Here is a 23842-nt window from a genome sequence, read left to right on the forward strand (position 1 = left end):
CGACAGCCCATGAAGGACCATGACCGACCAGCCGGCTGCTGGCCTCACGTCCACATGCCGAAGCAGAGATGGACGATCATCCAACCAGAATGGAGATATCATGTGGTTAGCACGATGATCCCCCCAGCCATTATAGCTGGTTTTCGTAACCGGATTTCTACCTATCGTAGCTTCCCAAGTGGAATACGATGCTGGATGGGCACCTGTGCCATACACTGACGGAAATTTCATGAGAAAATTTCTTTCCCCATGAGGACTCGAACCAGCACACATTCCGTAACGCGAGTCCTAGGCAGGATGCCTTAGACCACGACGCCACGGCGCGGGACGAAGAAAATAGTAGGCCTACATTTTCATTTGATGCATAACATAAAATTGCAATTTACGAAAAATCGATTCTTGAACATCTTCATACTTTGAGAGTGAAACTTCTCTTTCCTCCTACATCACATACGGGAGAAAAAACGCACTTTAATAATTTAAAATAACCTACGAATTGTAACATAATTACTACTCTAGAGACAGAATGTGATCTGCGAAAGTTGTCTAATAATTAATAGGTAACAGTTCCGTATAGTACACAGCACTCCATACTGGATAGTTAGCAAATTAACATCTTTGTGGCTAGTGGGCTATCCCAAACTCTAAATTCATCCGTCTGAGCGCGAATTACTTATAATACTCGGTCAGTCATGGCCTACTGTTATAAATAAAAACAATTAACAATAAGTATCTCATTCATACCAACCTCATGGAATACCAGATGAAACTATGAAGAAATTAAATAATTCAAATACATATTATTTTAATGTACGGAAGTACATATGATATTTCCATGCAGATATTCTGCGTCATCATACGATGAAAGAGTAATGGAACGGAGAAAAATTCTCTCCGGCACCGGGGATTTGAACCCGGGTTTTCAGCTCTACGTGCTGATGCTTTATCCACTAAGCCACACCGGATACCCATCCCGGTGTCGGACAGAATCGTCTCAGTTTAAGTTCCAACTCTTGGGTTCCCTCTAGTGGCCGCCCTATGCACTACGTCATAGATGTCTATGAACGTAGGACTGAAGTCCACACATGTGCTGAGGTGCACTCGTTATGAATGACTAGTTGGCCGGGATCCGACGGAATAGATATTCTGCGTCATCATACGATGAAAGAGTAATGGAACGGAGAAAAATTCTCTCCGGCACCGGGGATTTGAACCCGGGTTTTCAGCTCTACGTGCTGATGCTTTATCCACTAAGCCACACCGGATACCCATCCCGGTGTCGGACAGAATCGTCTCAGTTTAAGTTCCAACTCTTGGGTTCCCTCTAGTGGCCGCCCTATGCACTACGTCATAGATGTCTATGAACGTAGGACTGAAGTCCACACATGTGCTGAGGTGCACTCGTTATGAATGACTAGTTGGCCGGGATCCGACGGAATAAGCGCCGTCTTAAATCACGAAGTGATGTACGCATATCATATATTTATATTATTTTAATGTACCGAAGTACATATGATATTTCCATGCAGACATTCTGCGTCATCATACGATGAAAGAGTAACTGAGACGATTCTGTCCGACACCGGGATGGGTATCCGGTGTGGCTTAGTGGATAAAGCATCAGCACGTAGAGCTGAAAACCCGGGTTCAAATCCCGGTACCGGAGAGAATTTTTCTCTGTTCCATTACTCTTTCATCGTAATTCAAATACGATCATTTTGATCCAAGGAGCTTCCGTTTCTGGTGCAAGGATATTATCAAATAATTACAATAAGATCATTTGGCCTAACCGTTTTTGGTGCAAAGATAATTCATTTAACATGTTTCTAAATGATTATTAGTCTTGAATACATTCTTTAATAAATCACTCCAAAGTAATCTTAATGTAACCTGGATTATGTACGGATATAATTTTTTTGTGTGGCTCTATTGTGCATTATTGTTTACGTAAATTAAAATTGATATGGGATCTAAACATGACTAATTTTAAGTAATATAGAAAAGAAATGTGTAAGTTATTGTGAATCTTACGGAATATTATTAATATTGAATGTGTGTATTTTTTAAAATTATTCTATCTCTCACTTTCATTTGATCACGACAACGCAAATCAAATCAGACATGAGTCCCGTGTGGGTAGAAGGATATCGAAGTTTCAGTCAGTTTTCAACCTATAAGTAATATTGTTATAATAAATCTGATAACCTCTACATACATTCTGATGTTTAAAAACATTCCTTTTCAGTAAGATATTTATTTTGTTGTTTTTTTTTTCCCCTCTCAAATTGTAGTAAGTACTTACTCAATGTAAACTCTGACTTTTCTTCTTAAGCAGTCATACATAATTCTAATTTCTCGTCTGTTCTCAAACCAGAATTCTGTTATGCAAATCTAATCTTTCAGGTGAAACTCCCTGTAAAGCAGATTTGGATAATTTCAAGGAAAAAATTGTTCCGGGGCCGGGTATCGATCCCGGGACCTCTGGTTGAAGACCTCTTTCAAAGATTAGATTTGCATAATATATACGTCACTGTGTACGTTAACAGAAAACCACAATTCCAAGTCACACAGAGATTGTGTGCACTCGATGTGGGTCTCTGGCGTTTCGTCAGCCCACGCGAATTGTGTGGATATAAAGGGAAAAGTTGAGACGGTGTCGGGTGGAGTTCCCGGGTAGCTCAGTTGGCAAAGCGCTGGTACGTCAACCAGAGGTCCCGGGATCGATACCCGGCCCCGGAACAATTTTTCCCTTGAAATTATCCAGAATTTTGTTGTTGTTTTTTTTATTTTTTTAACATCTGGATTTTGCTTTCGAAATTATTGTAGTCTTCGGTTTCGGTTTAATACTTAACTATTCACAGGAATATCATTTCTCTAATTCTTTGCGTAAAATGTTTGCTTCTATTTTTTCATCCATAATGCATTTTAAGTAGCCTATTATGAAACTAATGTAATTAGCGTGAGACGACATTCAAATGTTTATGAAGCGTGGCCTCATTCATACTCTGTTTGCGTCATTCTCATTACAAAGACACCAATGACATAGCAGGCTTTTCAGTTAGATATCATTGTTGCATTCACAGAATTTAGAAATTGGCTAAAGATTCTATAAGAAACGGAGAAATAACTTGCGAAAGGTTTATTTTCTTGAAGTATATCAATAATTTTCATTGGTAATTTTAGTTCGTAACGGCATTGTATTTATCTATTTCTATACTAATAATAAATCTGTAGCCGAAATTTTTCTGGTAATTTTCGATTTTCCAAAAATAATTGGTCCTAACATATATAATTAACCATCCTGAAACCGAAAATCGCTTTTTTGAAATTTTTGTTTGTCTGTCTGTCTGTATGTTTGTTACCTTTTCACGCGATAATGGCTGAACGGATTTCGATGAAAATTGGAATATAAATTAAGTTCGTTGTAACTTAGATTTTAGGCTATATGGCATTCAAAATACATTATTTAAAAGGGAGGTTATAAGGGGGCCTGAATTAAATAAATCGAAATATCTCGCTTATTATTGATTTTTGTGAAAAATATTTCATAACAAAAGTTTCTTTAAAAATAATTTGCGATAAGTTTTATTCCTTGAAAAATTTTGATAGGACTGATATTTAATGAGATAAATGAGTTTTAAAATTAAAATAAGTGCCATCGAAGGCCGTGTAATGAATTAAAAAACAAATGACTTCGTCTATAAGGGGCCTTGAACAGCAACAATCGAAAGCTATGAAAGATAGCCTACAGAGAATGTTTCTGTGTTTGTATGAAGTAATATCGGAAGCTAAATTAGCCGATTTGTATAATTAATTATTATTTCACCATTGGAAAGTGTAGTTTCTCTAGATGGACATAATGCTATAATGTTATTACAGTAATTTCTGATATAATATAATATAATATAGTATAATATAATATAATATAATATAATATAATATAATATAATATAATATGTAATATTTTTTATTTCCATTTCGTACAACATTCTGGTCACGAGACATAATCATATACTTTGTCTTTTCGGGATTTACTTCCAAACCGATCGCTCTACTTGCTTCAAGTAAAATTTCCGTGTTTTCCCTAATCGTTTGAGGTGGAAAAATTCAAATATCTTGGAGCAACAGTAACAAATATAAACGACACTCGGGAGGAAATTAAACGCAGAATAAATATGGGAAATGCGTGTTATTATTCGGTTGAGAAGCTCTTATCATCCAGTCTGCTGTCCAAAAATCTGAAAGTTAGAATTTATAAAACAGTTATATTACCGGTTCTTCTGTATGGTTGTGAAACTTGGACTCTCACTCTGAGAGAGGAACATAGGTTCAGGGTGTTTGAGAATAAGGTGCTTAGGAAAATATTTGGGGCTAAGCGGGATGAAGTTACAGGAGAATGGAGAAAGTTACACAACACAGAACTGCACGCATTGTATTCTTCACCTGACATAATTAGGAACATTAAATCCAGACGTTTGAGATGGGCAGGGCATGCAGTACGTATGGGCGAATCCAGAAATGCATATAGAGTGTTAGTTGGGAGACCGGAGGGAAAAAGACCTTTAGGGAGGCCGAGACGTAGATGGGAGGATAATATTAAAATGGATTTGAGGGAGGTGGGGTATGATGATAGAGACTGGATTAATCTTGCACAGGATAGGGACCGCTGGCGCGCTTATGTGAGGGCGGCAATGAACCTCGGGGTTCCTTAAAAGCCATTTGTAAGTAAGTAAGTAAGTAATATGTAATATTATATAATATAATTTAAGTTATTTGAAGGGTTCAGAACCATAATGGGCCAAGCGCCATTTACTGAATATGTAGAAAACAAGGGTTAAAGTTACGTTATTACCATAATTCAATGGAAACCTATAACAAGTAAAATAAAATATACACATTAAATCTAAATGATATGTCAATCTTCATTAAACTATGGTTGCATGCAATAACAATTTAGAAACATGTTAAAGGAATTGTCATTGCACCAAATGAGTGTCTCTGGACCAAAATGATCGCATTTTAATTATTTGGATGCAATTTAAATTAAGTAACATTAAACGATTTATCCTTCTATCAAACACGAATGGATCAAACGTCCTATTTTAATTATGTAATTACTTTATATTTATTTCTAACGGGTGCAGCGGAGCGCACGGGTACGGCTAGTATAAAATAAAAACTTAGGCCTGATACTTGATGTGGATAATAGTAGTAATGTTACTGATTATTCTTGTTGCACAATATCAGAATTCTTCTCTCATAGATTCAGACGCTCTGATAGCGTACCTTAATAGAGAAAATGGGGGCGCAGACCCACACAGCCGTGCATAACAACTCTGGAAGCACGTAGCATGGCGTGTTACACTTTTCCTTTCGAACACCGCTAACCCTCTTTCCCCCACCACCCATGTGAAAGGGGTCAAGTTCGCTGCCACCCACTTGCCCTGCCTCCGCAGGATGCGCATGGTCGAGAATAAAAAAAAGTCATACACCTATTGCTGACGTAGCACCAAGTCGGAGAGTTTAAAGGTGTCGATAAATTTCTTACTACATCGATGACAAAAGCTCTCCCTTTCCTAACTTGTGCCATACATATGGCATTCTGTCATATTTTACACACCAACTAATAATTGATATTTTATGTGAACAAATCTTGACCAAAAGAAAAAAACGTGTGCTATATATCTTAATTCTTATTCTTTATTTGTATATATCTCTGTTCTACTACTTTTATCATACGTCCGCATTTGCCTCCAGAGTAGCCGGCCCGAGTTCGATTACTGGCGGGGTAAAAAATTTTCATGTAAAATTTCTACCTCGGGACTAGGAGAAATGGCGGTGCACAACTTCTAATCACTAATTTGTGCACCAATATTCCTGGGTTAAATTCCAAATCTCGCCGTAGTGCATATGAAGAGAAGGCATATGTCACTGTTGATAGTGATTCGTCCGTCGGATGGGGACGTTAAGCCTGGCGGCTCTATTGGTGCTATTCGACAGGAGTAGGCTACGTGCCGGCACCGGGTTTCCCCTTCTCTCTTCCTCACCTTCATCATCATCCTCACCCATTCCCTACGACCTACACTACACTTATACGAACATTTGCACATACAATCACCCTAACACACGACATAACTCTTTACAGATACACATCATGCATAAGGTGGCCCGCCGAAGTGGTGTGCAACTTGAAAATGGGTCACAGTCCTGCCATCTACCCGCAGTATGCGAAACCCGAATCACGCATATACGTATTATGATAAGGTACCAAGAATTAAAGATGGCTGACACTTCAATGCTACCAACCTTGAATCTAAAGCTCTAATGTTAATATATGTTCATGGTTTAAAAATATTATTATTATTGACATACACTTACTATAATAATAATAATAATAATAATAATAATAATAATAATAATAATAATAATAAAGGTAAAAAAGGTAAAGCTATCCCCGTCACATGCCATGAAGGCACTTGGGGGAGCATGGAGGTAGAGCCCTATGCTTTCCACGACCTCGGCACTAGAATGAGGTGGTGTGGTCGGCACCACGCTCTGACCGCCTTTTACCCCCGGGAAAGACCCGATACTTAATTTTATAAGAGGCTGAATAATAATAATAATAATAATAATAATAATCGCGGCGCTATAGCCCTTTAAGGGCCCAGGCCGACAGCCGGCTGTTGAACTCACATCCACATGCCAAAGCAGAGGTTGACGATCATCCAACCAGAATGGAGGTATCGTGTGGTTAGCACAATGATCCTCCCAGCCCGTTATAGCTGGTTTTCGTAACCGGATTTCGCTACCTGTCTTAGCTCCCCAAAGGCATCACGATGCTGGGTGGGCACCGGTCCCATGCACTAGCCGAAATTTCGTAAGGATTTCTTCCCCTATGAGGACTCGAACCAGCGCGCACAAAAGTCGCTGTAAGAAGGAATAATAATTATTATAATTCCGCAATGTATTGTGTATATTATAATCGCGATATAAAATATACACACTATAGGGCATAAAATTGAATAAAATTGATGAATTTAATTTACAGTAGTTTGCCTCGCTTGATTAATAATTCATATTATGCCAACCTATTACAAAATGACTACCTACCGTCATATCTGTGAAATGTGTGTACTTGAGGAAGTGTGGCCAGTAATGAAATCAACCTAACAGCTGGAAAATAACTAAATTTAAGTAGGTGATCAAGTAATGGGGGGGGAAATGTTTAAGTTGTAACTTAGTAATGCACGTTACATTGTATCGAATATATGTGAGGAAGTAATAATAATATATTTATTATTGATCTTATATTAAAATAAGTGTATTTTGTCTGGCAGCATGATGTTCATTGGTTTGACTAAACAGTTTATATTCATGAGACCTAATGAAAATATGTTTTGATTGACAACATGAAATATTTAGTACGAACTCCGGAAACAGAATACCACTTTAAAATATATACTGTTTAATTATTAATACAATTTTTTCTGTATTAACACTCGCTAGTAATTCCGTTTCGTGAACGTTGACAGCTTTTTCAGACGCAAATGATACTGTCAGCGTAATAGAAAGTAACTGTAAGGTGCAATATTTGTCAGTACTGAAATTCGGAACAAAGTTGGCAAAAGAAAATTCAACTTGACAACTAGAAAATCACTATAATTCACTAGCATAATATGTAATAATGGGGGGACGAGGAAATGGTTAGGTTTCACCCTTATGGTATGAAATAAGAAGACAGAGATTATATAACTAGGCACCTATTTTTTAGTACCTACTCTACGTCGATAGATTATTTATTTAAGTAGAAACTTATAGATTCATTTACAATGGGAACATATACATATCCGCGAAGATACTTGGTAGCCGTGGAAACATAACGTTGTCATTTCATCGTATCTATTCTGCTGTATACTTCAGCGCTATATGATTGTGTGTTGTTTTAAAATTACATAGGTTTAAATATGGAAGTTTCATGTTATCGTCTAACGGTATTGTTAATGTTTATGTAAATTATTGTGAAAGGCCCTATCAAATAATCTGATCGAAAATGTCTGTGTTTATGTTATGTGTATGTTTAATTTTAATTTTGAATGAGCCTTATTTCCTTCGAGATAGTCATTTTTTTTTTATCTTGAGTTTGTTAAAAGTTGACAAGACGTTGCATTAATATCTGCATTCAACTGTCTTTGAGTCCAGTTTAGCGTTTAAAATTTAAAATTATTGTAAGTTTATTTCGATTCGGATTGAAGTATGATTTGTAATAAAATAAAATACTAGAAATTTGGCGCTTAATGTAGCAAGTGATAAGTAATTAATTTATTAGGAGTAATAAGAGCTTTTAGTGCGTTTTCCGGAAGACACGTTGAAATTAGTTGGGGAACAAGTGCGTGGTACAGAAGTTGGCGCCGGCCCAAACAAGGTACCACAGCACTCAAGGACATTTAAAGAGGCCGAAACATTTTTGGCTCATTGACTTTAGTTTAAATTTGGCATATGCCTGTCTGCGGGAATCTTTGATCGTCACCTGCCATTGCTTAAACAATTGCAAACCGCGGCTCTTTTTAGAACGTGCTTCATTTGTCTGCGTCCGTCTTCAACTCGTGACGAACTATACAGTGTGCAGCCCGCCAATATGTGTTACACAAACTGCATTGCGTACACAAGGACTGAATTCCTTCACCCAGTACCCGTTCCTTCGTCATTTAATGCTATCTGACAGATATTTCATATTAGAGCTTACTGCATAATCTAATACAAGTACGGTCTTACTAATAAAAACTCCATATTCAGACGTTTAACTGTCTCATACTTATACAATGAGTAGCTCGTTTATACATCGTGTGTAAATTCCATACTAATAATATCACTGCATATGTCGTGTATAACAGTGTAATTGTTGCATAGCTACGTCATAGTTTCGTCATTACTTCGATACGAAAGGAAATAGAATATCTGAGGTTCTCTATTGCATCCGGTAGAGCGCTCTAGTGTGGCGTGTTAAGTATCGATAGTACAATTGGCTCTAATCGATTACCACACTATATTTTGGTCAAAGAGTACATGCTACAACAATATTATTCTAATTATTCTGTGCTCTTCGGTTTGTTCTTCTGTGGTTACAAGGCAGCCATCATCATAAAATGACAGTCGATATGAACAGCTGTTAAGAAGGGCGACCATTTTTTCTCTATATACAACGCTTAAACAAAGGGTTTCATGTATATATATCTACTGCAAAGCAATTCCCATGTATAGTTACAGCCTGTTTATACATCCATCGCTTATGCATGGGTTATTAGTAAAGTTTTCTGTCTCAACTCTGCATAAGTCTCGTATAAAAACTATACACGGTTTATTAGTAAGACTGGTAGTGTGTAACGAAATGATCTCAGAATACAAAATGAATGTCGCGAAGTGACGTATACTTTTGTACAGTCTTAGGGAAAAGTTTTGTCGCACAGATACTTTATAAATCCCAGAAATGAGGCAGTGCGCATGATCAGAGGACGAGCGATCTGGTCACAAAAGGACTAGTTGAGGTAATAAAATTAGTTTTGTTTCGTTGTATGTCTGATCATGCTCACTGCCTCCTTTCTGGGAGTATCTGTGGGACAAAACTTTTGTCTAAGACTGTATAGTTCACGCATTTCGCAACAATAATTATGTTCCTTTATCATGACTGCGGATGATAATATTACCTTCATAATTTATTTTCTTAAATGATTTATTATAAAATGTACTCGCATAAATGAAATCATATTAATATGCCTCCAACTAACAAGGGAGCCACCGGCCTGGCTCAGACGGTTAAGGCGCTTGCCTGCCGGTCTGAAGTTGCGCTCAGGCGCGGGTTCGATCCCCGCTTGGGCTGATTACCTGGTTGGATTTTTTTCGAGGTTTTTCCCAACCGTAAGGTGAATGCCAGGTAATCTATGGCTTTGTGCATCAACGTCAGTTAGTGTAACCAACGGTTAAAATTACCACCTAACCCCTGGTTAAGCATTTTAACGGTGCATCGGTCTCGGTAAGACTTAAAGTGACAATAATGGTTAAATATTGTGGAAAGCCAGTAAATTAAAAAAAATCCTTGGACATACTCTTTGATATGTCAAAAATACATTACATGACTGTGCATTTATGGCCTTGTAAGCTGCCACTTTTAAAGCTCTTGTGCACAGAGTTTTTAAATTACATTAAACTCTGATCACAAGTTCCTGAATTTTCAATTACTTCTATTTTTTTTCCTTTAAAATAGTCTTTAATATGTCAAAAATACTTTAGGCCTACTTGAAATTTAATACATATTTATGGCTCTGTCAGCTGTTGTGACGCCATTTTTAAAGCTCTGGTGCACATGGTTTTTTTAATTACACTAAACTTTGATTGCAGTTTTCCACAACTTTAATCCTTTGCTTTATTCTGTATTCTATACAGAAAGTTACATATCTTGGGAAGTATTAATGCTACATGTAGGCTACACGCATGATATGCATTACACACTTTCTTTAGGCTGTTAGAAAACTTCTCTATAATAAAAATTTATTCTTCAAACTCACGTTGGGATGTAATCATTTCCGATTTTTATTTCCAGTTTTGTAGGATTTTAACCTAACAGCAGCGAAAAGCAAAGAAATTAAACTCAGAACATAACAGCACCGAAAAGCAAACAAATGCAACACGAAAATATAGCATATGTTCGTTTCGATGTAGGACGAAGTAAGCGGACACATTTTTAGACATTGACTGTCATCTTTGCGAGGTATGGAGGCTTTCCATTTGTCATTTTGTAGAAATAGTGTACCGTCAAAGACTTTACACTAGTTAAATGAGGTGCCAGCTAAACATGTGTAAGTAACTGGTGATCATAAATGGTGTACGTACCCTAAATTAATTTTAACCGTGATTTCGTAACCCATGGTTACTACGTTTTCATCCCAGATTGATGCACGTGTCCACATCTGTGGAGTAACGGCTAGCGCGTCTGGCCGCGAAACCAGGTGGCCCGGGTTCGATTCCCGGTTGGGGCAAGTTACCTGGTTGAGGTTTTTTACGGGGTTTTCCCTCAACCCAATATGAGCAAATGCCGGGTAACTTTAGGTGCTGGACCCCGGTCTCATTTCACCGGCATTATCACCTTCATCTCATTCAGACGCTAAATAACTTGAGATGTTGATAAAGCGTCGTAAAATAACCTACTAAAAAATTTATGCACGTCGCCAACAATGTTCCGGACATGGATTTTGTTGAACTTTCATGGGATCAATTACACACATGGAAAAACAAAACCCATTCGAAAATCTTGTCCAGTGGGTCTTAATTTTCGAAATGTTAGCGTTTGGCTTCCCTTATAAGCAGGCTTCGAGACTTTGGACCCGATAAAATAAGTTTACTGTGCATGCACTATAGATTGTTGACTCGCTGCAGGTAGCGAAAGGTAGAGATGTGTTGAGGTAACAACGTTGCTATTTAGAGTAGAGTACGGTAGTATGGGGAAACACATACATATGTACATTCTGAAAGTAAATATACATTACACAATGATAATGTCAAAAGAATGTGAAAAGCATTTATTCTCCTGTCTTTTATAAGCATTTGTGTTTAATTATACACAGTGTTAATGGTGGAAATAAGCATGTAGCAACTTTAATTTTTTCATTTATCCTATTGGTCGTCTTTAGGAAGTGCAGTTACAGTAGCGAATTTCAGTGTACTATAAGATACATTTTCAGTGTCTCAAACGTAAATCTTTTTCGGTTATCTGCCAAAGTTTGTACTGTAGAAAGCTGCGCTCTACGTCGCATGACGTAATAGGAGCAAAACGAAAAAACCTAACATCATTGCAGTCTCTAAGACACAGTCCTTTGTTCTCGGATGACTCTATGTCCACTAATTTGCTGTTTATGTTACACAATGTTCCATATCCGTTATTTTTACATAAAATTGATTTCCACTTCTGTTTCACACGTTCAGTAACCGGTGTACTTCATGTCTCATTAATTCTCTGCATCATTTTCTACATTAATTTGAGGGCTTCCGGCATCTCTTGCTGTGACTTTTCTAACTGTGTAATAGTTTCAGACACAGTCTGTATGAAAACCAAATTATTCGCCAGAACCTTCAAATCCAGAGCGTTTTCCTTTGCGTATTTGTTGGTATTCATTCTACAGTACCCCCACCCACTGTACGCTTTACCACTATACTCAGTACGCCGTTATGCGGATTTCCCACTGAACTGCTCTATTGGGTCCGAAATCTCGAAGCCTGCTTATAAGTAAAGATTAACTGTCTTCTGTATAGCACTCAGTAATTCCAAATTTAACTTAATTTATAATTAGTGCAGTTTAAGTAGGCTCTGTATTAGGCGTATATGAGTTTGAGGCTTTCGCGGTGACTGTGATCAATAAAATTATAGAGGCTCATTGATGGAAATATTTGTAGTTCGGAATTAAATATGGACTCTGAGATGAAGTTTAAAAAATTCAAATTCAAGTATATCAAAATGGGTTGTAAATATGAAAAATTACGAGTACATAACAGTGGTATTGGCGAAGCAGTGTCAATGTACTGTGGAAACACAATTTCCATATAAAAATGGTTAAAATGAAGCTATTCGCTAATGAGGAAACTTACAGTTCGAATGGAATTCATAGAAAATCGTGTACAAAAGGCTTCGGAACTCTTTGAAAGAGTCTTATTGGCTGATCAAAGCCTAAGCAGGTATTTGGGTGAAATATACGCCATTTTATGTGGAGGAAACCTGAGAGAAGAGTTTCTGCACAGAAACTGGTTAACGACGGAGGCGGTAGTAAGATGGTGTGGGATGTATGGTAGAACCAGGGGTGGGAATATTTCATTTTATCGATGGTATCATGGATACAAATGTTTATGTAAACACTATTGGAGATAATCTGGAAACCAATACTGGAAAAAGTCAGATCCAAGACAACGAACAATAGCATTGCACTTCTGTGGCACAAGAATATGGTTAACAGTGGCGTAGCATGAAATTTTGAGCAGGGGAAGCTAACTCAAGTTGTCTTTCATGCAATATGAGAAAACGTATTACAAAAATACAGTCTTAAAATAAATAGTAGTCAATTTCAAGTCGGCAGTCGAAGATTGGTTGGAACATCGTAAGTAACACCAATAAGGCATGACCTCAAATGATACGTAGTAAAATATGATTTCACGGTTTACACATATCTGTTAACAAATAGACACGTATACGTATAACATTAGCTCACTCCCTGTCATACTTAGAGAAATCACAATATTAGTATCATTACGTAAGTATGCGTCTGTCTTTTGGTTGTGTCCTTCATTGATAGCTAGGGACTCGGTCATTTCTTTTTTAAATCACACTTTTGTTCGTAAGTCAGTCTTGATAATACAATTGTCCTAAAAAAAAAATTCAAGTAAATTAGTGTCAGGAACTGTTATTTCGCTCATTATTTATTACATCAGCCACAATGCACACTAACACTTCAACTGAACACAACTGACGAATAGGGATAACTCGGAAACTACTTATTTTAAATGTTAAAGCTAGCTTCTTTTCGAGCCTTGCGACTAGGGTAGTTTAAAAGGGATGGAAAATCTGCGGGGTGGATTACACAGAAGAAACCGGTCTGCTTGGAAGCTGGTGTGTGCAGGCTTCTTGTTTACTGCTGCATCACAAATAATCCTGAGCTGCCGCATCACAATATTTAACGCGTAAATATAAATTCTATTAAAATTAATAAATAATTTTCTCCATAAACTGCAGGTTTATTATGAAATTATTATTAACTGGGGAAGCTAAGCTTTTTAGCTTACATTGACGCTACGCCACTGATGGTTAACACAGTGGTTTACGTATAAAACATTTTTAGACAGCCATTTCATAAAGATGGATCGTTTAACTCTATGCAAGCATGCTAAAAACTGTTATGCGGTAACGTGCGAAAAGTATTTATAACACTGGCGTACCTACCTTCAAGATATCCAAGACAAGCACTCAAATATGAACCAAGGGGGCGAAGAGACGTGGGACGACCTCACAGAAGATGGACAGATAAATTATTGTTAGCATCGGAACAGGTCTAAAGGCAGAAGAAGAAGAAGAATGGTATTTAACTGTTTGCACCGATTGTTAATTGAGGCGTTCTCTGGAACAAGAAGTTAACATATTTTTAGCTTCAGAACACAATATTATGGTTTTCTTAATTTGTCCTACAGAATAATAATAATGTTGACAATATTTGAGGAGAAAAATTCGCTCCGGCGCCGGGGATCGAACCGGGTCATTGGTTCTACGTACCAAGTGCTCTAACCACTGAGCTACGCCGAATTCAATCCACAGCACCGGACCGAATCATCCCCCTTCAGTGTTTCCCTTTGTGGCCTGACTCCAAGTTAGGCACATATGTCTGGTGTCAACTGCCATTATACTAGGAGCGCACTCAGTTGAGTGACTTATTTGGCCGGGATTCCGCAGTTATGATGCACTGCTAGCTATGAGAATATTATGGATTTATTAATTTGTCCTACAGAATAATCTCTGTAATGTTGACAATATTTGAGGAGAAAAATTCGATCCGGCGCCGGGGATCTCCTTTGTTCTACGTACCAAACGCTCTGACCACTTAACTACGCCGAATTCAATCCACAGCACCGGACCGAACCTTCCTACTTCATATACGTCAACATATAAGCCTAACTTGGAGTCAGGCCACAAAGGGAACCACTGAAGGAGGAAGGTTCGGTCCGGTGCTGTGGGTTGAATTCGGCGTAGCTCAGTGGTCAGAGCGCTTGGTACGTAGAACCAAGGACCCGGGTTCGATCCCCGGCGCCGGATCGAATTTTTCTCCTCGAATATTAAATATTATTTCAGAACGCAAGCCAATTAAAGAAATGATACTTCTGAATAGTTTACTCGTATTCTCTATTTGTAATATTCTTTTACCCTTAAATCTAAAGAAAAAAGGTGTTTTACAAACAACTTCAAACTAGTGTAACTTCGAAAATATTGAGATTAGGACAAATGTTTATATGACATTTTTTGCTCAGAATGTCTTCGGAAATAAGCTCCGTAAGGGACGGTAAATCCTCGTGATTTACCCTGCATGTATATATATATATATATATATATACATAATGTACTTTTCGTTCTGAAAAGGAATTTTAAAATGTTACATTTGTTCGCATCAAATTTCTGGACATTTAAAGGACAAAACTATAATTCTTTCAGTTATTTATTTCCATAACACAATGCTCTCTTAAATTGACTGAGCATATTGGGAATTGAATCAGTGGCTTTCCAAAAACACGCTATGAAATGTTTCATACAAAACAATTTTTTTCTTGAAAAGGAAGCGAAAAGGAGAAAAATTGTATTAAACGTATTGTTTGAAATATCTCAACGAATAACCTCCTGAAATTAATGACAATACTTACGGTTCATTCTGTAGATGGCTTAGGTGCATTCGTGAATCAGACGCTAACAGGTGGGCCATCCTGCCTCAGCCCTCAGAACCAGATCCTATCCCCATACGAATGCCTGGTAGTTAATACCCAGGGTCCGGAGCCCCAAGCTCTTCCTATATCAGCATCGGAAATCCATACTATTCCCAAGACTTCGCCTCAACCTATTTTTAAGCATTGCAGAGGATACATGAAACGAAAGGAAGTTGTAGAGTTTTGGTGGAATGATAGAGAAAAACTCTCTGGACCGTCTGCTTTATTCACCACAGATTTCATTACGACTTGGCCGGGGATCGAACTGCTTAGTTGAGCCACAGATGCTGCTATTAACTTCAGTGGCTTGAGAATCGGCTTTCCATGCCAGGTGCCCAAATTGAAATCGCGGCAAGTCAAAATGCAATTTTTAGTAGATAAAGACAGTATTGGGGTAGCTTTTCGCGGGGTACTACCGTCGCCCCTGCCACCATTCCACCAGTTACACATTGTCATTGCCCCAAGAGTACTCGACACGTAGTAGGGGATTCACATCTGACCTTCCACTTGAGCAGAAAGTAGTTTGCTAGAAGAAATGGACGGTACTACATAGAAACGGTCTGAAATCGAGATTGCAAGGCTTTGAAATAACACTTCTTTTCGGTTGCGAGCGCGTTTGTGTGGATGGCGTTGTCATGGAGACGGTACAACGCGATCCGTGAATTGAGGCACAGCATGACACTCGTTGTGACTGCACTCTCTCATCTCATCTCTGGCCGTGACGTCCTCACAAGGTGCCTCGCATGCGTTGTCTTCCCTGAGATTATGTCTTCGAATCCACTTCATACTTATTTATGTACCTAAGTTTTTATACCCATAAAATTTTACTCCGTTGCCTTCTGTTAGAATCTACGAATAATATTATGTTATTTTATTTCACCTCTTACAATTTTGGATTAAGTACCGGTATTAATAAGATACTTGTTGACTTAACGTAGTACCAGTATTCTGATACTAAACTTAAGACTTAGAATTCCAAAGAGATGTATAGGGTTATTCAAAAGTAAGTTACATTTTGAAATATATATAGCATTTTTTTTTAAATTAACGTATACGTAACAAATTTGCATGTATTGAACAACGGGATTTATTCAGTTATCACACTCATTTGTTTTGGTTAACATGATAACAGGTTTTGTTTATAATGTGTCAAAAGCAAATTTCCTTCTTATTGAATTTTTAAATCATTATCATTGACTGTGTTTAAAAATGGTTTAGACTTTACAAGATCGAATTAGTCTTGTTCAGTGTTATTATAGATGTAAAATAAGTTTAACAAACGACATACGAAAATTCAGAACAAAACATAATTTACCTACACCTGGCCAGCACGTTCCCCTGATATCAATCCAGCAGATTTTTGGCTGTGGGGTTATTTAAAAAACCGAGTTTTTTTAACTAATCCTAGACTACCGACGAACTAAAATATGCAATTTCACAAGAAATTGAAGATATTCCACCAGATGTATTAGTAAATGCTGTTCACAACGTAGAAGAAATATTGTTTCTTGTTGAAAAACAAAATGGCGGACATATTCAACATTTAAACTGAATCCAATGAACCCCACATCTTTATGAGTATGTGTGTTTTTGTTTTGTGTGCATTTTAATTCTTGAAAAGATTATGGCGACGTCAAAATGTAGCTTATTTTTTGAATAACCGTATATTTTACAAATCGTTATATTCCATGTGCATCATTACCGGTTAAATTGATTTGTAGACAGTGCGAATATGAATAAAAACTATCAGACGCATAAGAAAAATCTATATATAGACAGAAAGCCCAAAACCACTTTTCCTGTACAAACGATACGATACAAAAACATGATATCTATAAAAAATTTTTTACAGCATCAATACATCATTATAGGAAGTATGAAGAAGTACATTTCCGTAATAATTTCAAATAGAATTTTTTGTGTTCTCAATTATTGCTCATTTTCTAATTTATTATATTTTATAATAAAAAATTATGTGTGTTAAAGAGTACATACGTACATTGTGTTATACATATAATTATGTAGGCCATGAGTTTTTCTGGGTATAACATAGAGGAATTTAACATTGTCACAAAAAACTTATATAGGCCTATAAAAGGAATGAAGCCATAACTTAATCAGTGGGCCGTATTCAGGAATTAGCAGGCTTTGACAATTTATAAAACAAAAGAACATCATTTATGGTTACTAAATCAGAGCATGATGTTCTTTTGTTTTACAGATTGTCAAAGCCTACTAATTTCTAAACATGGTCCACTGATTAAATTATTTCTTCATTGTTTTTATAACATAGGTTTCTTATGGCAATGTAAAATCCCCATGTCTTAAACCCAGAAAAAAAAACAGTATTATCATAGTAGAAGTACTCGTATTGTGGTACTGTGTTATACTATGAAAATCGAAATATTGGACATACGAATTTAACATGGGAAATTAAAGTTTTTCTCAAATACCCTCTCCTCTATTCATTTTAGGGAAAGTGTTTTTAATAATTAAAAACAATGTATCAGAATACAACAATACTAATTTTATTCTTCATTTACTGTTACAGAAAAAAAAGTTCTTACTTTTATAAATTTTTATATCGGTAATTCTGTTTCACTGAAGCGGGTCATGATTCATGACAATGTTACGCCTTTTATAACAAATGATGTCCATGAGATAAAAAAGCTTATTAATGATTAATATTATTTAAGGTTTTTGTTTTGCTGAATATTATGTTTAGCCTATTTCATAACGCTTTAATTAATTTTATGCCTTCATTTTAATTAATTTTACTGATTTTAAGTAGGATTGTTTTATTTCTACCACGGGCCAATGTAAAAGAGTGAAATACGATGTTAAATTATAACAATAAAAACAATTGACTGTAGAAGAAACAAATGTAAAATGTACGCCACATAACATATTATCATAGCTACATACATATTTAAATTTTTTAATTATGGTTTATTCAACAATAAAAATTGTATGGTATTAAAAAAAATGTTAAATAATTAAAGTTGCATTTTCAGGGCTGCCAAGTGTTATCTTTAAAAGCTGACATCGGCGTTTTTAAGATTTGCCAGCAAATCAGCTCGCAGTACAGTTTTTCACAAGTGCTGTGCCAGTGTTAACTTTGTATCATTCGCTTTATTTCAATTTTCAATTTACATTTTTATAGAGACGACAAAATAAAACTCAATTTCGTTTCTCAATGAAGATAGAACTCTGTACACTGCAAATTAAACTATGAGGGAAAGTGCCATGAACATTTTAATGAAGTCAATCGTGCCACTGAGGATTATAAAAAAGTAATTCATAGTAATCTGGCTTTATGTGATGTGTGTTTCGCATTTTCAATGCTTAATAATTTATTACTGTATTACGGTGATGTATTTACTTATATTTTTTATGAAAATAATAATTAGTGGTGTCAGCTTTTTTGAAAACATAATTTCCAGTTTATTTCAGAATTTTAACTTGCCAGCCCTGCATTTTATACATTTATTTAATTGATTCTTCTCTGAATTTATTAGGAAAATAAAATAGTTATCAATACGTTATGATGTATTTTCAGTTCCTTAACATTTTTCCACATAACATTTCCCTGTGAAACAAACAGGAAAGATAGTATTTACAAATAATTAATTTCCCATGTTAAATTCCCATGTCCGGTCCCTTAATTTCCGCAGTGTACAGTATATTATAATATAATATTATTACGAAAAGAAGGCGTGGGGGGGGGGGGGTCGGACGGATATTTGTACTCGGTGTGTTTGAGCGCCACATCAGCTGGGAGAGCCTCCGCCATGTCAAAGTCCGCTGCTCAGACTTGCTCGCCGCCAAGGTTAATTATTATTAGCGGGCTTACGTAACGCACAGGGTGAGTCACAATTCAATCTATTGCAACAACCCTGCGAATAGCGACGCTTCTTGCAACACAAAACAAAACAAATACCTACACAGATTAATCCATATTCATACAAATGTGCGTTACGCTCTAGTTTCGAATTCATTGAATGTATATTTTCGGACATCATTTCCAGGCACAATACAATGCAATAATAAGTTACTAATTTTAAATAGCTGGATTGCACCCTACCTATTATGGAGACAAGATACTCAGAATCATAAAAAAAATGAATTATCTGTTTTTAACGGAAATTAATTCTCTGAAACTTCCTGATCAAGAATGTATATAGTTTTATAATGTTGCGATGTGTCCAACGTACAGAAAACAGTTTTTAATTGAAGCGGGTGTCTCATTAAATCAGCAGTGCCACGCTTCTTCAGTGAAATGTGAAAGTGAAAACGTTGTCCAGGATGTAAATACCAGTAGTGATAGTGTTGTAAATTAACAGTAATGATGTAGGCCTAAATAGTAGTGTTAATTTTATAATTACTGTAGATTTGTAAGTACGTCAGAAATTGATGTTAATTTTTAAACGCAGTTTTCTTAAAACAACATTTTTAAGTATACATGCACCTATATCTCAGAAACTATTAGTGTTACAGAGATAAAATTTTGCACGCTCATTGTACATCATATAATGACTTAATGGCAGCACTTTTACATTGATATAATATGTGTTACAAGATTTAGATATATTTTGTGTTGAAAATTTCAGGTTTTCTTGGTAGAATTTTTATGAAAGTATATTATTAAAAAAAAAAGATAAAATCGAGCTAGATGTATAATTTTGCTAGTGACGTAGATAAGTATATTCCAAATATATATGAAAAATTTTAGCCATGTACATTAACCAGTTTTCAGGAGAAAGGTGCATGAATTTAACGATTTTTTTTCTTTCATTTGAATACAATTTTTTTAAACTCAATTATAGCAGTTAATATAACAAACTAACCACCAATATAATCCTAAAAGCATGTAGACGTAGAGTAATATGCAAAAATTTGAAAATAACATCTTTTATACTTTCGGAGAAATAACCACTTAAAATCAGCATTGCGCACTGTGAAAACATCTAGACTACCTTGTCCCCTTAAATTCAACAGGTTCTTTGCTGGGATAAAAAGCAGCAGGAGTCTGGTGCCGACATCAGATGTCACAGGGAAATTTTATTTTTTAACAATTTATTGATCGATCAGCGCATTTAGCGCTATATAGATCATTTCTAAAAAAATATAAATTTCTAAAAAACATAAATACAGGGAAAATGGAGTAGCCTATTTTTCAACCTTCGTGTACTTAATTTTTATTAAAAGATCGGGAATTTCCCTAATTTTTACAAAATCCACCTGGCAAGCCTATTTTTCAACCTTCGTGTACTTAATTTTTGTTAAAAGACTGGGAATTCCCCTAATTTTTACAAAACCCACCTGGCAAGCCTATTTTTCAACCTTCGTGTACTTAATTTTTGTTAAAAAAGCGAGAATTTCACTAATTTTTTATAAAACCCACCTGGCAACCCTATTTTTCAACCTTCGTGTACTTAATTTTTGTTAAAAAATCGAGAATTTCACTAATTTTTATAAAACCGACCTGGCAACCCTATTTTTCAACCTTCGCGTACTTAATTTTTGTTAAAAAATGGAGAATTTCACTAATTTTTACAAAACCCACCTGGCAACCCTATTTTTCAACCTTCGTGTACTTAATTTTTGTTAAAATCGAGAATTTCACTAATTTTTTATAAAACCCACCTGGCAACCCTATTTTTCAACCTTTGTGTACTTAATTTTTGTTAAAAAATCGAGAATTTCACTAATTTTTATAAAACCCACCTGGCAACCCTATTTTTCAACCTTCGTGTACTTAATTTTTGTTAAAAAATCGAGAATTTCACTAATTTTTTATAAGACCCACCTGGCAACCCTATTTTTCAACCTTCGTGTACTTAATTTTTGTTAAAAAATAGAGAATTTCACTAATTTTTACAAAACCCACCTGGCAACCCTATTTTTCAATCTTCGTGTACTTACTTTTTGTTAAAAAATCGAGAATTTCACTAATTTTTTTATAAAACCCACCTGGCAACCCTAGTTTTCAACCTTCGTGTACTTGAAAAATAAATATAGAAACAAACTGTCTGTAGAAAGCGATGTGAGATCCTTCAATCCTGATAAAGATTTACAGATTGAAAGCAAACAGTGTCACACATCACAATGAAATTATGCTTTTTTAATTAACGAGCCACTAATGGCGCTGCTAAGTGGTCTCGTCGAAAGGGGTCCTTATTCATGTGAAGGATTTTTATATCCTTACTTGTTAATAGGTTGAATTTAGTTCTTATCATAGTTGCTGATTTACTATAAATCTCTTTAATAGACTATTACTTGTCATCAAACGTGCTTATTGTAATGTTTAAGAGTATTTATAAGTAATTATTCTTTAACTACGTAATGATTAATTTTTAGTCCTACAGAATTTATTTGTTATGGTAACAATAGTTATTAGAGGAGAAAAACTCGCTCTGGCGCCGGAGATCGAAGAATCGAACCCGGCTCTTTGGTTCTACGTACCAAGCGTTCTGACCACTGAGCTACACCGAGGTTCAATCCACACACCGGATCGAATCCCCCTCCTCTAATCCACAAAGGGAAAAACACTGAGCTACGCCACAGCATCGAATCGAATCCCCCTATTCGATTCGGTGCTGTGGCGTAGCTCAGTGGTTGGAGCGCTTGGTACGTAGAACCAAGGACCCGGTTTCGATCCCCGGCGCCGGAGCGAGTTTTTCTCCTCTAATAAATATAATTATTCTTTAATCTTTACTATTGTTTTTGTGGTAAGTTAAGAAAAATAAGTAAGAAAAGGTGGGGGAAGGAATCAAATAAACGACAAAACTTGTCCTCAAAGTTGTTATGTTTGGCATAGTCCTCTACGTTATACACTTTCATAGCCTGCTTTGTTGCTGAAACTTGATGGTTTTGTCGTGACCTACAGTATGAATTTCAAGAGGGCCTTGGAGATATGAAACCAATGCCATATACTTTTGTAGAACAAAGAATTCTACTGTTTGAATGACGTAATGTTTGTAGCGGCACACGTTGTAGTAAAAGGGAACTTGTTAAATGAATGTGTGGCGATGGAGTAAGATTTCTGCATATTAACATAACAGAAATACAATTAGACTATTGCTACTCGCTGGTGAAGGAGGCAGGAGATGAGTGATTCCAGTGGAAAAGTGCTTTAACTACCCTAATGTAGAAATACTTATGCTATATCAGATTTAAATGTAAATGTAAATGACGTTCACAAAAGTTGTAATCTGAACTCATAAGATTTGTATATATCCACTGAATTATTATTATTTTTTTTCAATAGTTTTTTTCTTATATATTTTGCTATAAATATTTAAATTAACAGTTGATAGAAATAAATTAGGATAATAATCTAAAATATATTCCGATAAATGTGTTGTATAAAATTTAGAAACTGCTTGTAACAACATTGTTTAACGGAAAACTGTGTAACGTCTTCAGAGATATTAACCCACAGTAATTTAAACTACATTCTAGTGAATATTAGGATTAGTTATTTGCTTAGGTTATAATATACTATACATTTAATGAAACTTGTTAATTGAAATATAAGATTGTATTTTAGTATTTAATTTCATCTCATTGCATTTCATTCATGTGTATAAATTATAAAACTTTGTAGAGATTTGCTGAATTTATAGATTTGTAAAATTGTATTAATTCCATAATTAAAACATAAGATTAATTCAATAGGAGAATTCATTAATCAATATCATATTATGTATTTGTAACCCTAACATACCTATCTCAGGTAAAATAGGGTTCTCTGTAAAATTGGAGTATAATAAATAAATATCAGATTTAAACTTCGTTGAATGAAGAGCATTTTTAACTGAAGTAATGTTTAATTGCATATGAAGCTTCTATATGTACGTATACAGTGTAAGTTTCCTGGTACATGCGTTACCCTAATTTCAGCGAAAAAAAGTATAGTTTCAACATTCTGTCAGATACGTATTCATATTTCAGTGAGTCTTTCCTTAATATATACTGGGTGTTCATTTCAAAGTGTGTCATGACGTCACTGTTGAGTCAGCGATTTGAAGCGAGTTTCAGCTTTTATGTCAGAGAAGTTGCCTATTAATCAAGGCGTTCAATCTGAACTTGAGAACGTGTACGGTATAACTTGAATGTCGTAGCAACAGATGGCGGTCTGTAAAGTCTGTGTGCTACCATAACCTCTTTCGAACTGTGTTTTGCGCGGGCAAGTCGTACGCAGGGTATTTGTTATCATCGATTGCGTACGGCAACATTCCACAACACAAATCAAAATGCTCCGTGTCCATGTTGACCGTCCAAGTTAATGTCAACAAATACGTAAGTAATCGTCTTAACCCTCTCCCCATATCCCAACAGT

General features: G+C 35.9%; 1 protein-coding gene across 3 annotated transcripts in view; it reads left to right on the top strand.

Moving 5' to 3' along the window:
* usp (ultraspiracle) overlaps positions 1–23842 on the top strand; it is a 223447-nt gene that overhangs the window by 131474 nt on the left and 68131 nt on the right. The window lies entirely within an intron of this gene.

This window comes from Periplaneta americana, chromosome 12, assembly GCF_040183065.1.
Source record: "Periplaneta americana isolate PAMFEO1 chromosome 12, P.americana_PAMFEO1_priV1, whole genome shotgun sequence".
Classification (NCBI taxonomy): domain Eukaryota; kingdom Metazoa; phylum Arthropoda; class Insecta; order Blattodea; family Blattidae; genus Periplaneta; species Periplaneta americana.